At 44.4% G+C, this 17616-nt stretch overlaps 1 protein-coding gene across 3 annotated transcripts in view; it reads right to left on the bottom strand.

Annotated features, from left to right (window-relative positions):
• The window catches only part of TRABD2B (TraB domain containing 2B), a 247764-nt gene that overhangs the window by 161326 nt on the left and 68822 nt on the right, over positions 1-17616 (bottom strand). The window lies entirely within an intron of this gene.

Below are 17616 nucleotides of genomic sequence, written 5' to 3'. Positions count from 1 at the left end.
AGGAAAATATGAATTGGTCTCAAGTAAAAAAAAAAAGCTCAAAAATATTTTGAAAATCAAGAGAAGTAGAGGGAAAACTGGAAAGAAAAATGAGAGTAATGGCAAGAAAATCATGGAAACAGTCAACAGTTTGGTAAAAGAGAATCAAAAAATACTGAAGAAATGATGCCTGAAAAAATGGACTAGGCTAAGTGGTAAAAGATATACAAAAATTCACTGAAGAAAAAACTCCCTATAAAGTAGAATTGACCAAATAGAAAAGGAGGTGTAAAAGCTCACTGAAGAAAATAACTCAGTCACAATTAAAATTAAGCTAATGATTTTATAAGAAATCAAGAAACATTAAAATAAAAAAATGAAAAAATAGAAGACAATGTGTTAAATATCACATTCCAAATATAATTGACCTGGAAAATAGATCTAAGAGAGATAGTTTAAAAATTATTGGAATACCTGAACGCTGTGGTCAATAAAAGAGCCTAAAACTTCACAAGAAATTATGAAAGAAACCTGCCCTGATATTCTAGATTCAAAGGGCAAAATAGAATTTGAAAGAATCCACAAATCACTCCTGAAAGAAATACTAAAATTTGTCAATTTGGAACTATGTCCAAAGGGTTATAAAACCATGCATATCCTTTAACTAGTCTGTCTCTCAAAAGAGGTGAACAAAAAAGGAAAAGGGTCTATATATACAAAAATATTTATAGTAACTCTTTTCTAGTGACAAAGCATTGGAAATTGGAGGGATACCCAGGAATATTCTAGCCAAACTCCAGACCTCCCAGGTCAAGGAGAAAATATTGCAAGCAGTCAGAAAGAAACATTATGGAGTCCCATTCAGAATAACATGAGATTTAGCAGCTTCTACATGAAAGGCTCAGAGGGCTTAGAATATGATATTCCATAGGGCAAAGGAGCTAGAATTACAACCAAGCATCATCTACCCAGCAATGCTGAGTATAAAATCCTTCAGGGAAAAAAAACGGCCATTCAGTAAAATAGAGGACTTTGAAGCATTCCTGATGAAAAGACTGGAGCTGAATAGAAAATTTGACTTTCAAATAACAAGACTCAAGAGAAGTATAAAAAAGTAAACAGGAAAGGGAAATCATAAAGGATTTAATAAGGTTAAACTATTTACATTCCTACATGGAAAGATGATACTTGTAACTCAAGAACTTTCTCATTTTTAGAGCAGTTAGAAGGGATATACAGACAGAGGGTATAGGTGTGAGTTGAATATGAAGGAACGATATCTAAAAAAAATAAAATTAAGGGGTAGGAGAAGAATGTCCTGGAAGAAAAAGAAAGTGAAAGGTAGAATGGGGTAAATTATCTCCCATAAAGGAGTCAAGAAAAAGTTTTTACAGTGGAGGGGAAAAGGGGAGAGTTGATGAAGAGTGAGAATTGACTCAAAGAAGGAATAAAATACATACTCAGGTTTAGAAATGAATCTTACCCAGCAAGAAAGTAGAAGGAAAAGGAAATAAGAGAAAGGGGATAGTGGTAAAAGAAGGGAGGGCATATTGGGGAGGGGAGAGTCAAAAGCAAAACACTTTTGAGGAGGAACAGGGTAAAAATAAAAAAAAAAGAATAAACAGTGAGAAATAGGATGGAGGGAAATACGATTAGCAATAGTATCTGTAGGGAAAAAATTGAAACAAGTTTCTTTTATAAAGGCCTTATTTCTTAAACACAGAGAACTGAGTCAAATTTAAAAAACTAAGAACCATTTCTTTTTTTTAACCTTTTTTTTATGTTTTTGCAAGGCAAATGGGGTTAAGTGACTTGCCCAAGGCCACACAGCTAGGTAATTATTAAGTGTCTGAGGCTGGATTTGAACTCAGGTGCTTCTGACTCCAGGGCCGCTGCTCTATCCACTGTACCACCTAGCCACCCCAAGAACCATTTCTTACTTGATAACTAGTCAAAAGATATGAACAGTTTTCAGGCGAAGTAATCAAAACTATCTATAACCATATAAAAATGTTCTAACTAAACTGCTGATTGGAGAAATTGTAGAATTAAAACAATTGTAAGGTACTACCTCATACCTCTTAGATTGACCATTGGACAGAAAAGGAAAAGAATAGATATTGGAGGGAATGTGGCAAAAACAAGACATTAAAGTACTGTTGGTGGAGTTGTAAATGATTCAACCAAGGCAATTTGGAACTATGTCAAAAGGGTTATAAAACCATGCATATCCTTTAACTAGTCTGTCTCCCAAAAGAGTTGAACAAAAAAAGGAAAAGGATCTTATATGTATAAAAATATTTATAGTAACTCTTTTCTCAGTGACAAAGCATTGGAAATTGGGAGGATACCCAGGAATTGTTGAATGACTGAACAAATCGTGGTATGTGATTATAAAGTAATACTATTCTGTCATAAGAAATGATGCAGGATGCTCTCAGAAAAATCTGGAAAGACATTAGTTGATGCAAAGTGAAATGTACTATATATAAAGTAACAGTAATATTATAAAATGATCAGCTGTGAATGACTTCTCTATTCTCAGTAAAACAAAGTTCCAAGACAACTCTGAAAGACTTGTGATGAAAAATGCTTATCTCTTCCCAAACAAAGAACCAATGGTGTTGGAATATAGATTGATGCATACTTTTTTATTTTTTTTCTTGAGGGTCCTTTTTGGGTTTTACTTTTCTTTCACAACATGGATAATATGGAAATGTTTTGCATGACTACACATGTATAACCTATATCAAATTGCTTGCCTTCTCAATGGGGGATGGGGTGGGGAAGGAGGAAGCAAGAGAAGTAGAAACTCAAAATTTTTAAAGAACAGGACATGTAACTGGGGAAAATAAAATACAAAAATTTCAAAAAAGAAACATACATACATATATATGATTTATCCCTCAAATCCTCTTTCTTTTCTCCTAGCAATATCCCTAAAACTATACCAGGCCATCATCAGTCATGGAAAGATGGCACAGAAACAGAATCTAAGATCCAGAAGGACTTTAGTAATATCAAGTCCAACCTTTACCTCACCAAGAATGCCCTTTACAACATTCTGGAGAATTGAGTGTTTGGTCTCAACTGGAAGATGTCCAGTAATAGGGGAGCTTTCTATCTGCTAGTGGGGAAGGGGATGGGGAATAGTCTACAAAAAAAAAGCTTTGAATCCCTAATAGGTAGCTGCTATTATTATACCAATTATCTCCATGAAGAAACCAAGGGAGGGAGGCTGGATTTGAAATCAAGAAGATGAACTTTGGTGAATCAAGGCCCATTACTCAATCTACTTTGCCACCTAGCTGCCCCTGACCCCTTTTGGGATTTTCTTGCCAAAGATACTACAGTGGTTTGTCATTTCCTTCTCCAGCTCATTTTATAGAGGAGGGAACTGAGGCAAATAAGGTTAAATACTTGCCCAAGGTTACACAGCTAGTATATATCTGAGACTGGATTTGAACTCAGGTCTTCCTGACTCCAAGTCTAATGATCTATTCATTGCATCACCAAGCTGCCCAGTTCCCTCATAGAAAGTGCTTAAATTAGAGTTTGCTGAATGAATGAGCCAAGATGATATCCATTCTATAGCAGATTGGAATCCAGGGATAGGAAGCACTTTGCCCAAGGCCAAGGGGTTGCTGCTGTAATAAGTGGAAGCACCAGTTCTTGTACTGACTCCTCCTGAGTCCCCATCTAACATTCCTCAAGTCTACCCTTATTTCCTAATGACCTTGGACTGGCCTAGTCACAATCCACCTGTCTTTCTGGATCCATTGTGATCCTTTATGTGACTGATGACTACTTCTCCTGCCACGTGGCTGAGACCTCATCTCCAAGGGCCATGTCCTGGGCTTGGGCCCTCTGGGACCAAAAGGTATGGACAAAGGCAGATCTCTCAGGTCCTGGCCTATAACCCTCAGTCTGGCCCTAGTCTTCCTGCCCTGCTCATGTATATTAGGACTGGGATACCTGGCTTCTTATCTCTGAGAGGAGAACAAGGGGATCAGGAAGCAAGGGAATCATTCAGCCTCCCCCAGCACATCATAGCACTGGAAGCTCAAACAGAAAATTAGGAGTAATCTGGACAGATGGATAAGGTGATGTAGCCCAGCTTAGGGAGGGGGAGATGAAGCTATACCCTGTCCAGGGCTCCCATTTGCAATAAGAAGTATTCATTTTCAGACAGTGCCCCAGAGTTGGGAAAATCAGAATCAGGAGAAGCCTCAGATCAGCAGAGAAATAACATCAGAGTTAAGAGGGGCCTTCAAACGTGGAATGTCAGAGCTAGGAGGAATTAAAATAAAGGATGTCAGAGTTGGGAAGGATCTGAGAACAGACTATGTCACAGCTGGAAAAGGGCTTAGAATAGGGATTGTCAAAGATGGGAGGGGAGCTTGGGAAGGGTCTTGGAACAGGGAATGTCATAAAAGAGAATATTAGCATTGGAAAGTTCTTAAATTTTTCCTCATCTAACCCCACATTTTACGGATAAGGAAACAGAGGTGCAGAGGTAGTAAGGAGTCACAGTCCAACTTTGTGGGGGCACTAAGAGCCAGGTTTCTGACCCCTCAGCTCAATGGTCTATGAGCCCAGACTGACTCCCTGAGGATGCCAATGCATGAGCTCTTCGGGAGCAGGGACTATCACTTGCCTCCCTTGGTACAGCCAGATCTTGACACGGGGCCTGCTTAATGGCCCAGAATGGCTGTTTAATAAATATTATTGACTGACTGATGAGGAGGGTCCTGAAGCAGGGACCAGACCTGCCATTGATAACCATCCATTGCTACTTACAGCAGGAGGCTGATACCTCTTCTATGAGCTCCCTAGGGAAAGACTCAACTGGTTGATACCCAGCAAGACATTGAAACTGGGCCTTAGGAAAGAACAAACTGGCACTCCAGTACTCTTACTGTCTGTTGGCACAGGGATAGTGGGAAGTGGGTAGGGAAGGGGATATCCAAGAATGGCATCTTCTTTCCATCATTAACCAAGAACCAACTAACAGCTTGTCCTGATATACTCCTCCATGAGAGATCTCCAAGAGCTTTGGAGAAATAGCAAACAATTACCACCCTCAAAAACATCAGGGATCTCTGGCCCATCATGCTTTATGTCCTGACGTCACTGATTTAGCTTCCCTGGAGCTTCAGTTTCTCCAAGTAAAAATACCAATAAAACTGAAATCAATCTAAATTCAGACATTCAAAGTGTTCCATCACTGTCCCTTACTAATCCTATCAGGTTTTGGAAAAGGCTGTCAGTGAGGAGGGGTATATTGGCTGGATGAACAGAAAGAAGGGGAGAGGGTTCAAGCAATCTGAGATCAAAGGTGTGGGCAAGGACACACACAGAGCCCTTGCTGGCACTTACAAGTATTATCTGAGGTTATATAAAAGGAGATTGGTAAAATTCATCCAATCCTCCTCAGTGTCTGCATTGCCCTTCTGCAGGTGATTAATGCATTTCTTCAGTCAATGGAGTCAGGCAGCTAGAAGGTGGAGTAGGTCTGGAATCAGGAAGACCTGAGTTCAAATCCCACCTCAGACTTTTACTAGCTATGTGTTCATCCTCTTAGTCTCCGTTTTCTTTATCCATAAAATGAACTGGAGAAGGAAATGACAAACCACTGTCTTTGCCAAGAAAACCCCAAATGGCATCATACAGTCATCTCAAAATGACTGAACAACAACCAATGGCTTGTTGACCTGCTCTGGCCAGCCTCACTCATGTTAGATAAGATCAGCCAGGATCATTGAAAAACACCCAACAAGAGACAAAGATCTCACAGAGTACCAAAATCCAGTTCACAATAGTTTTTTGAGACCTGACTACCCTTATCCCTGTGGGACCCCTTAGGTTTCCACCGATAACTAGCATCTTTCATTATGGAGAGGCCAAGAACATTTGGAGCTAAGTCTCATTCTTCACGTCAATTCAATTAACTGTGAATTTGAGACCCCACTATTTGACTTCTATGATATGTTGGCTGGTTTTGTTGAGAGCAAGACAGACGGCCAGACGCCTCTGAGACCATGTAGCCCAATCCCTACCTGAAAAAGACTCCCCTCACAACATTCTCAGTAAGGGGTCAGCTGGCATCTGACGTTCCCAGAATTGTCTTCCCGAACCTCATCCTTCCCTCCTCCCCCCATCCCTGAACTCCCTCTGAAGGACCCGGACCATAACTTTTAGCCCTGTCTATTTCCTTTTCTCTGTCCTAAAACTTCTCCCAGCTCTAACTGCATATTCTAAAGTCCTAGGCAAGTCACTTTAATTTGTTTGCTTCAGGCTCCTCATCTTTAAAAGAGGATAATAACAGAATCTCCCTCCCTGGATTGTTGAGAAGATCAAATATTGGTAAAGAGCTCCAGGAACCTTAGAGTATTCTAGAAATGCTAGTTGCTATTATTATGAACATTGAAAATGGTGCTTTTAACTTGTTTCCCCTTGATTTGATAAGCCTGTTTTTGATTTGTAACATTCATACAAAGCCTGTGATAGGAGATAATTTCTAGGACTTTCTCTGAGGATTTCCACAGATGCATATAAGACCCAGATGTCTGGTATCCCACCAAGTCACTTGATTGATGGAGAGGACTACCTTTATCACATAACTGTTATCCAAACAACCGCTTGACCTTACTAATGAAAATATTGTTTCAGAGAAAGCTGATTCACTAAGCAACTTGGAGAAACTCAAATCATTCACTTGGACCATGTCCATCATATCTAACACTATAGTCAACATTGGCCCCTCAGTATTCATGCATTCTTTCTTTTTCCTCTTAATTATTGTGTGTGTTGTTTTTCTGGTTCTTTTTTCCCCTATATTGATTCATGTAAGTCTTCCTATGCTTCTCTGAACTCTCTGTAAGGGACCATCTAGCCTCATTCATGGAAAGAAATAAGGAAAGGAAGGAAAGGGAAGGAAGGACAAAGGAAGACAGGAAGGAAGGAGGGAGGCAGGGAGGAAGGGAGAGAAAGAGGGAGGGAAGGAGGGATGAATAAGGGAGGGAGGAAAGGGAAAGCAAAGGGAAAGGAAAGGGAAAGGAAAAAGGGAAGGGAAGAGGAGGGGAGGGGAGGAAAGGAAAGGAAAGAAGTAAAGAAGGAAGAAAGGAAGGGAAGAAGGGAGGGAGGAAGGAAGGAAGGAAGGAAGGAAGGAAGGAAGGAAGGAAGGAAGGAAGGAAGGAAGGAAGGAAGGAAGGAAGGAAGGAAGGAACTGGACAAATGGCCTCTCTTTGAAGACTACCTCCCTCACTTAAATCAAATTCATCTGCTTGTCATGGTATCACCTCCCTGATGTCACGGTCCTCTTTGAGAATGAAGGACAAAGAACATCAACAACGCCCAGGGGAAGGAGTCCTCCTCATGCTTGCTTAGGCAGTCCATTCCTTTTGGGGTCAGCTCTCAGTTCTCCCTTACACCAAGTTACTTCTAGCCATTCTAGCCTCAGCTGTGACCCCAGCAGAACAAATCTAATCCTTCCCTCTTCTGTATGATAGCCACTGTCTTCCCAGAGATTGTTCTAGTCCAGGTTAAACATCCCCACTACTTCCAATATGCTTCTCATATAGCCTGGTCACAAGGTCCTTCTTTATCCTTGTTTTCAGCTGCTGTCCTTGGCCACGGTTGGGGAAGAGAAGAGAGTTCTAAATTCTGTATCAGAGGGTTTGGATTCAAATCCTAACTCAGCTGTAATGCCACCCCTAGGACTTAAGTGGGTAAGTAGCTTAAACTCTAATTGATCTATTTTCTCACCTGTCCCATAAAAATGTTGCATGGAACGGTCTCTAAGGGTCCATGTAGCACCTAAACCATATGATAGTCCCAGAGAGACAATACATACTAATTATCTTCATTTTCCTCATGGGGAAATTGAGGCATAGAGAAGGAATGGAATAGCTAGGTGATTCAGAGGATAGAATGCGATACTTGGGGTTGAGAAAACCTGAGTCCAATCCTGCTTCAACCATTTAGATGTATGACCTTTGGCAAGTGACTTCCCTTTCCTTAGCCTCACTTTCCTCCTGGTGAAATGAGGGAGCTGGCCTCAATGGCTTCTCAGGTGCTTCTTCCAGAACACAGAACAAGGATGAGGAAGGAGCAAAGTTAAGATTCCAACTCAGATGCTTTGACTTCCTTCAAACACAAGATAGTTTCCAGTAAGGTCCCCTTTGGTAACTGATGGGAGAGACTTCCACACAAAGAAGGTGAAGAAATTTTTCTTCATTGTGAGACTCTTCCCAGAGACTGAAAGTGAAAAGAGTGAAAGCTTGAGTGTGCACAGCGTGTATTTGTGTGTGTGTGTGTGTGTGTGTGTGTGTGTGTGTGTGTGTGTGAAAAGCAGGATTACTAGCGACAGCTGGGGACCCTGGGGGAAATTAGACTGAGTGCGGGCCAGGGTCCCAACCAGACAGCCAGAGAGGGCTAATTCAAGAAGGATGGGGAACTCACTCCCTGGCCTCCTGTCATCCTCACAGATGGCTCCTGGGGTGCTGGGGCCAGGACCCCCCCTCCCTCTGTGAGCAGTATCCCTTTGACAAGCCCTGGGATTTACAATGTGAAATGTTGCTATTTTCCCTCCATTCTGTCTCTGCTTCAAAGAGGTCCCGCCTGAGCTCCCAAGGCCAGGATAAAGGTGATTTCTGGGGGGAGACAGATGAATCAAGGGCCTGACACCCAGCTCCATTCTTTTCCCCCTCCTGATCCATCTGTTTATTATTGAATGGGCCTTTCATCTGTCCTCCGCAGAAGCTGTCTTCTTCCCTGAAACAGTGTCCCACTCAGCTCTGGCTCCTTGAGGCCTAAGAGGCTGCTGGGCCCATCTGCTTTTGATCTAGGTAGGGGCAACTGAAATCAGGGGTGCAGCTTTGTAGGCCCAGCTGGCTCTGAGGGCAGTGTCCATGAGAAGAAAGGGGAAGGGGCCAACCCACCATGGGCCACATAGAAATAAGGGTGAGCCGGGAGACAATCCTTCAGAAATCCATCACCTTGATCTCTGGGAGAAATCACAGAGGTGAGCCAGGCCCTGGAGTGGTGGTGGTGGGGGGGGGGGGTAGGGTAGGAGCCACATCCATTAAATACTCAGCCAGGACTGGGTAAGATGAGGAAGGGGCTGTAAAGCCTTAAAGAGAGAAAAGCAGAATGTTGGAGCTCAAAAGGGTCTTAGAACAAAGAACCCAAAATATCAAAGCTCAAAGGGACCTTAGAACCCAGAAGGTCAAAACTGGGAGAGAACAAAGAATTATAAGATGAAAACAGTATTAATTCTATTCAGCACAATTTCACCTTTCCAGAGTACTTTAAGGTTTATCAAAGTTCATCACTCTCTAAGGAGAAATATTAACATCCCTGGCTCAGGGAGAAGAAAATGTCTACCCTTAATTCTGAGGAAAGGAAGATCCCTGAAGTGGGAAAGGATTTGCCCAAGGTCATGAGTAGCAGAGACAGGGTCTGAACCCAGATCCCCTGATTCTAAAACTTTTGGTTTTCTACTGCCAGGAACCACATGAGAAAAATATTGAAGTTGCAGTGAGGAGACCTGGATTCAAGTCTGGACTAGAAATTTTAAACTGTGTTTTCTTCATATTTCCAAGAATCAAACCCAGGTCTCCCCAATATTTTCTCCATTATGTGACACCTAGCAGGAGAAAGGGAGCAGGTGCTTTGGGAAACTGCCCCCCCTTAGGAGGAGGAAGGGAAAGCCCCCTCCCTGGAGTCTGATATTCCTTTTGGAACCCATAAGAATGTCTGGGCTGTGACCCTGCCCAAGACCTCGGGGGACCCCAGAATCCCCTAGAACAGGCCTCCTTCCCCCATCTTCTGGGCCTGTGCCCAGGCCCTGCCCTTGCTCCCAAGTGCCCCAGAATGAATGTGGGTCCCTCCCTCCTTCCCTGCTGTTGGAGCTGAGATGAGGAGGGCAGCCAAAGAGACTCCTCTTAGTGGGTAAGCCTGCCGCCCCTCGGCCGCCTCTAATTAGCGTGGTCTCTCAGCGGCCCCGGTTCTGATTTTGTTTTCCATTCTTGTGTTAGAAACTTCCCCACTGAAATCTTGGAGAGGAACGAGCCCCAAATACCAACCGTGTTGGGTGGGGGGGAAGTGGGAGGAGGAGAAGGGGCCAAGGAGGCATCTCTCCAGATCTCCTTGCCCAGCCCAGCTGCTGCTCAGAACAGGGAGTCAGGAGACCTGAGGGGTGAGTTCTGAGATTTGGTAACTTAGCTATTCTCTAAACAATCTTAGACCAGTCACTTTGCCAATCTGGGACTCAGCTTCCTGCTCTGTAAAATGGGGACCATGGAACAGAGGACTTCCAGGGGCCCTGCCGCTGCTCTGGCGTGCTCTACTCTAAGGACCCTCTCAGGTTGAAACCTCAACAGTGCTCCCTCACGTCATTTCTCTGCTAGAAACATCTGAGTGGTTCTCCATGTCCCTCAGGTTCAAAGTTCTCAGTCTGTCCTTCATGGCTTTCCACAGTCTGCTGTCCCCTTCCTTTCCCTGGTTCATCCCTCAGAACCACTCCCTTCCACACTCCACATAGCCTCCCAACTGGATGATTCTCTAACTTCTTTTTTTTTTGTAAGGCAATGGGGTTAAGTGACTTGCCCAAGGCCACACAGCTAGGTATTAAGTGTCTGAGGCCAGATTTGAACTCAGGTCCTCCTGACTCCAGGGCTGGTGCTCTATTCACTGCGCCACCTAGCTGCCCCCTATTCTCTAACTTCTAAACAACTCTCCTCCTGCCATATCTTTAACCATGCTATTCCCTCTGCCTAGGAAGGCCTCCCTTCCCTGTCAAGTTCCTCTTTATCTTCTAAAGTCCAGAACCTTTGTTTTCTGTTCCAGGAATCCCAGGTCCTTGGGGTCATAATGACCTTCTCCCTCAGGCCTCGATGGTTGAAACCTGTCAGATGCAGAATCAGCAATGAAATTTGGTACTCCTGGCTCCCAGACCCGCCCCTGTGTGGTCACAGATGATGCACATACATTCCCCCTACCCCATCTTGACCTCCGTTTTTGCATCTTTAGTCCCAGCCATTCTGCTGTGAGCTAGCTGTGTGGCCTCAGAGGAGCACACCGCCTCTCTGGTCCTCATTGCAATTCCGTGCTTGTCATGGAGACCACCCTGGGAGATCATAGGAAATAGGCCGTCAGCACTAGAAGGGCCCTTGGTGGGAATCCGACAGGAGGAGATTGAGTCACAGACTGTTAGAGCAGAGAAGGACCTGAGAAATGATGCAGTCTACCACTTTAGCCAAGGAGACAGTGAGACCCAGAGAGAAGGCATCGGCTTACCCCGAGTCACCCACTGGGGCAGGTGCAAAACTAGGGCCAGTTAGGCCTCAGTCTCCTTCTCTATTAAAGAGGGGCTGGATAGCAGGCTCTCCCCTAAGGCCCCTTCCAGCTCTGACATTCCAGGGTCTGTCATCTTCAGGGTGGTCTTTGACTGGCACAGGAAGAGAAAGATATACACCCAGTCTTGGGAAGGAAGCAAGGGAGCCAGAAGCAAGTTGTTCAAGTCCACGCCCATCAGCCCTGGCCCAGGATGAGTCCAGGTCCACTCCTTTTGGGAATTGTGGCCTATTATGGTGTGGGTAGCTCAGAGAGGGGGAAAACTTCTCCAGGATCCACAGAGCCAGGCCAACTGGAGGAGGTGTTGGACAGGAAGAGGGGAGCTGCTCATGTCTGGGACTTGTCATTTGTCTATTACATCTATTGTGCCCCTACTGTATACCCATGGGAGAATATGGGGATGGGGGTGGCAAGAGCAAGGAGGTAGATCCTCTGAAAACTACTCTAACTTGACTCAAAAAGCAGGACCTAGAATTAACCCAGAAAGGTTGAGGTCTTACTCCTAAGCATCAGAAGTGGGTTAGTTAACATGTAATGGGGGGGGGGGGTAACTATTATTTAAAAATAGAAAAGAAGTAGTTTGCAATAGATAATCCAGCACATTTTATTTTAAAGACTTTAACATTAGTATTTAACTATTCTAGTCTTTTACTTAACATTAAAACCTTTACAATTTATAAAGCTGATTTGTCATCTACTATTCAATATTGGACCATTCATGAAGAATTTTCACCTCGCATTAAGCCCTGTCGAGTCTGTATAGCCTCATCACCTAACAGTAACTGACCATTTTTGACTAGGTAACAGGGGTCATTCTTTGCCTCATTTCTCACCTAATCTTAAATTACTAAATAGGTATTGCCTCAGTCAGACCGAGACCTTAGAAAGACCTTAACTCAAAAAGGCTAAGGTTAGGGGCAATTAGGCAGTGCGGTGCAGTGCATAGAGCACTGGCCCTGGAGTCAGGAGGACCCGAGTTCAAATTCAGACATTTAATGATTGCCTAATTGTGTGACCTTGGGCAAGTCACTTAATCCAATTGCCTTAAATACATAAAAAAAAATTTTAAAAAGGCCAAGGTCTCCCACCGCCTCCAGGGCCATCTCTAGTCATCGTGATCCATATCTTGCTACTGAACCCAGAGGAGAGAGTGAGTCTAGTTACTCTGCATACCTAAATATAATTCACTTTGCATGTCATGGCATCACCTCCCCGATATAAAAAGGACATACAACAAAGGACAAACAACAAAGGACAAACAACAAACAAAAGAAAGAAGTTATTTTACCAGTTTAATCCTTAATATTCAGTGGATTTTATTTTCTCATTGTGATTTGTTTAGTGATTTTAAACTTAAACTGTAGTTTTATTTATTTCATTTATTTAAGGCAATGGGGTTAAGTGGCTTGCCCAAGGCCACACAGCTAAGGAATTATCAAGCATCTGAGGCCGGATTTGAACTCAGGTCCTCCTGACTCCAGGGCCAGTGCTCTATCCACTGCACCATCTAGTTGCCCCTAAAATGTAGTTTTAAATAAAGTTTGAACTTGTCTGAAAAACAAAAAGAAACCCAGTGGTTGACCTTGCACAAAATCTTTTCACTTAAACTCCAGTATATAACTCCAGGGTATAACGCAAGTATTCACTTACCCTTATGTTTGACCGTTTACACTTAATATTAAGTTACAATGCCTAAAAGTCGATTCCCCTAATAGGAAGTCTGTTTACCAAAGTCTTTTACCTAATAATATGTATGTGGCAGTTGACAAAACCCTTTCACTGTAATGGAGCACTTTACAGTTTACAAAGAAGATCCCAGGACCTTGGAATTTAGAACTGGAAGGGACTTGGTGGTCACTGAGCAGAACCCCATCATTTTACAGATGAGGAAACTGAGGAGCAGAACGGGTTTATGATTTTCCCATTACATACAGTAAAAATCTGAGGAAAGATTAGAACTCAGTTCTTCCTGATTCCAAATGCAAAGCTCTTGGTAGATCTCCTGACCCTGAAGTAGACTGTGCATCTGCTATTTCTTAAGATAAGTGCAAAAACAATGAGGAAAGGGGGAGTGAGGAACGACCTCTTGTGGTTGTGGGGTTGGAGGAGAGTTAAAAAGATGGTGACCTTGCAAGCTCTGAGAGGCTGAGCCCCATCTATTCCCTCCTCTTTTAGGGTTGGAGTCTCACCCACCTCTCTTAGGAAGGTCTGAAGAAGAGTAGGAAGACCAGGAGGACCACACACTAGCAAGAGAAGCCTGCCGGGAGGGGCTGAGGGGAATAGGAATGCTGGGCAGATCACCACTCTGGGGACAGAGCTGCAATCACCCAGCCCAGCAGGATCTCCCCCTTGAGGCTTCTCCTGCCCTTTGCCAACCACAACCACCAGCCCAAAGGAGCTTGTGTATCGGTCTGTGGCTGCCGGTGTGGTCAGTGGAGGCCTGGAGATAATGAGGTTGAGGTTATGGGTTTGATTTAAGCCCAAGTAGGTTAGCCTGGCTCTGTTCCCTGGTCACATCCTGAGGCTTGACATTGGTCCCATATTGCTCTCTCACTGGTTCCAGACAGAGCTCCAGTCACGACAATAGTCTGTATCCTGATTCAAGGACCAGTCATGGTTGGACACAGACAGAGGCCTGACCCTGGTCCCAGAGTGGGCTCTGACCTCAGGCCCAGACAGAGCTCTGACCTGAACACAGCCCTGACTGTTTCTACCAGCCCGAAGCCTGACCACAGTCTTAGATGGAGACCTGACCTCAGGCCCAGACAGAGGCCTAACCTTGGACACAAACAGAGGCCTGGACTTTGGGTATCCACACAGAACTTTGACTTGCATTTCAGGCTGAATTCTAAGCCATCAGTTACAGGAATGACCATAGAAGACTGCCCCTGAGCACTTCAAGGGACATGGGAGAGCCCCCCACCCCCACATCCTCCTGACCATCCTTTAGGATCATGGGTTCCATAGGAGAAACCCAATACAGTATTTCTTCTTTGGCTCATGAGCTCCAAGTTTCAATAAGTTTAAGTGACTGAAGGCAACTTCAATAAACTTTTCTTTCTTCCTTAATTAATTCATTGGGGTTTATTTATTTGTTGTGGCTTCCCTGTTCCTATCCTCTCCTTCCTAGTAAAAGCAAAACAAAGGGGGGGGGGGGGGAAGGAAGAGAAAAACAGCAGCCTCCTAATAAGATCCATAGTCAAACAAAAAATTCCCACACCGACCATCTCTGAAAAACCAGCTTCCTCCTTCATCCTGAGTCTATACAGCCTTGACCAGCGTTGGGCCCCACTTCGTTGTTGTTCCTCCAGAACTGTCATCACTGGTCAGTTCTTTGGCCATTCAAAGCTGTTTTTCCTTCTCCCTCATTGTATAAATGACATTATTTACTTTCCTCTGCCTCAGTCCAGATGCCTCTTCCAAGGTTCCTCCAAAATAGTTCCTTTCATCATTCCTGATGGCCAAGGGGTGGCACAACATGCATGTATGCCCTACAACTGATGGGGACCCTCTTTGCTTTAACAGAATAGAAATGCTCCTATTATTTTTATATCTCTGGGTTCTTTCCCTCTTTCTTTGATCTCGCTGTTGAATGGTTTTTTAGAATACTCTAGATTCTAAATCACTTCGACCTCAGAACAGAAAAATGAATTACAAGATCCAAGATTGAGAGATCAAAAGGACCCTGGAGGTCATCTAGTTCAAACACCCTCATTTTACAGAAAAAGAAACTGAGGCAAGGAAGTGATTTGTCTAAGGTGGTACCACTGATAGCATCAGAGATTGAATTTGAACCCAATTCTTGAACCAGTAGCCATTGCCCTGCACCTGCACTTTACAAATGAAGAAATCGAGGTTTGGGGAGGAGGAGCAGATGAGCAAGGTGTCTCATGCTCACTCTGCTTTGGCTGGGCCCCACTGCCCTCCTCCGTTTCACTCCTCCTTTCTCAGGCCTGAGAATGGGGCTGTGTTGGGCCCAGCCTGATGGACAAGGCCGGACTTGCTTCCCCCTCCCTCGGGGGCCATAAGCCGGCCCTGTCTCCGGGCCTTCCACAAAGCCCATCCATCAGCCTAAGCCAGCTGCGGGGGCCCAGGGATGAAGTGGTGAGAAGCTCCTGCCGCATTTCGTCCCGATTTCCATCCCAACCCACGCTATAGGCAGAGAGACGTGGACCCCAGCACATTCCCCTTCCTTCGGCTGGGATATCCCCAGCTTCACCGCAGAAGCATCCCGGAGAAAACTCCCCGAAGCCACGAAGCCAACGTGTCAGCCACACAGAAGGCCCTTTTGGTCTTGCTGCCCCCAAACTGGGCTGTCTCTCCATCTGTCAAGCACGATTCCTTCCCAGGCCCCCTCGGAACAAGCTATCTTTATGAAGCCCAGGGACTGCCCTTCAACCATTAAAATAACACCTCCTTAGGACAGAGCCGCCAACTACGGGCCAGTACAAAGGGACATTCACACGCTGGCTGGGATGAAAGAGGCTGAACCTAGGCCTGAGGCCTGGAGCCAAGGGAAGATGGTGGCTCCAGCTGCTCCGGTGCTTCAGTGGAAACTGGGATGGGGAGAAGCCAAGAGCAAATCGAGTTTAAAAGATAGCCCCTATTTCTTAGAGCTTGAAGGCTCCACAAGAGCCCAGGGAGACAGGGAGAGCAAAGATTCTTTCCCTTACACTAGAGGAGACTGAGGTCCAGTCAAAGGAAGGGACTTGTCCAGGGTCACAAAGACTGCAAGTAGCAAATCTCAAATTTCCTGATACTAAGCTTAGGGTTCATTCCACCAGGCTGCATCCTGTATAAAAACAAAGAAACCTTGAGCCCAGTTGGAGAGAGCCTCTTCCACAAGCCACCGACCCTCTGTGGCCACACTGGGCCAAATCTGCCGGGCACGGCAGTCTTTGGGCATGACTGACTCCCCGTCTGGGCTCTCTGACCTCTGACCAGAGCAAAGAAAGTTGAGTCTGTTTCCAGACCTAGAGAGAGCCAAGGCTCCCATGGGGGGGTAGGGTGGGGGGGCAGGATATGGGGCTCAGACCCACACAATACTCTCATTGTAGTGAGATCAGAAGGCAGTGGGGAGCCCCTGGGAGGACTGCCAAGGAGAACCCCTTCCAGGACTGAGTGAGGCATAGAAAGAGGAAGACTGGGCTGGCATTGTGACCTTAGAAGGGTTGCGGTCCCAGGGAGGAGGCCACTGGAAAACAGACCTGAGACAATATCAGCTACTGCACAACCATTAATCAACTGACCAGTCCACAAGCATTTATTAAGCCCCTACTATATACCACTGAATACCTATTTGGGGTAATGTGGACCCAAGTAGAAAAATGAAGCAACTCCTCCTCATAAAGACCTTATTACTTATGTTGATCATAACTTATTGGATAATTATAAAATTTAACAAAATATTCAATACATTAATATAATGATTGCGCATTAAAGATAAGAGAATCAAGATAAAGGAGTTCAGTTCCTGGGCGGTTTGGAATTTGGAATCAGATGAGACTCCACATGGAGTGGGGGTGAGGGGGTTGTTGCTTGACCTGAGACTCCAAGGAAGAGAAGGAAGGATTTGTTGAGGCGGCCAGATGAGAAGGGATCTCATACCCCAAGCACAGCTATCCAAAAGCTTATATATGAGGAGTTACTGGGAATGTGGCTGAAATGGAGGGTTTGGGAAGGAGAGTCATGAGAAAGAAGTTTTAAAAGATAGAATATTGGCCATGGATTTAGAGCTGAAATGGGATTTTATAGATGAAGAAAGGGGTCATACAGGATCCCAAATAAGAATCTACTGGATATAACCTACTCATTTTCACATGAGGTAGTCAGCACAGTGGATAGAGTACCAGGCTGGAGTCAGGAAGATCTGAGTTCAAATCAGACCTCAGACACTTACTAGTTGTAAATCACTTAACCTTGTTTGCCTCAGCTGCCTCATCTGCAAAATGAAATGGCAAACTACTCCAGTATCTCTGCTAAGAAAATCTCAAATGGGATCATGGAAAGTCAGACACAGCAATAAGAAAAACTGAGTCTCAGTGAAGGGAAATAATTTGCCCAAGGTCACCCAGGTCACAAGCATGAGAAGGGGGATCTGAATCCTAGTTCCCATCAACCCTCAGGGTTTCTTGGAAAAAGGAATAAATGTGCAATCAGAAGGTGTGGGTTTGAATTTCAGCTTCTCTCATTTACTAACTATGGGATCTTGGGCAAGTTCCTTCATTCTCCTTGATGAGATTTGATTTCTTCTTGTATAAAGTTTGGATGTTGGACCTT

The sequence above is a fragment of the Macrotis lagotis genome, chromosome 2, assembly GCF_037893015.1.
Source record: "Macrotis lagotis isolate mMagLag1 chromosome 2, bilby.v1.9.chrom.fasta, whole genome shotgun sequence".
NCBI classification, from domain to species: Eukaryota; Metazoa; Chordata; class Mammalia; order Peramelemorphia; family Peramelidae; genus Macrotis; species Macrotis lagotis.
Note: the sequence above shows the minus strand (reverse complement) of the source record. Positions and strands in the feature narration are given on the sequence as shown.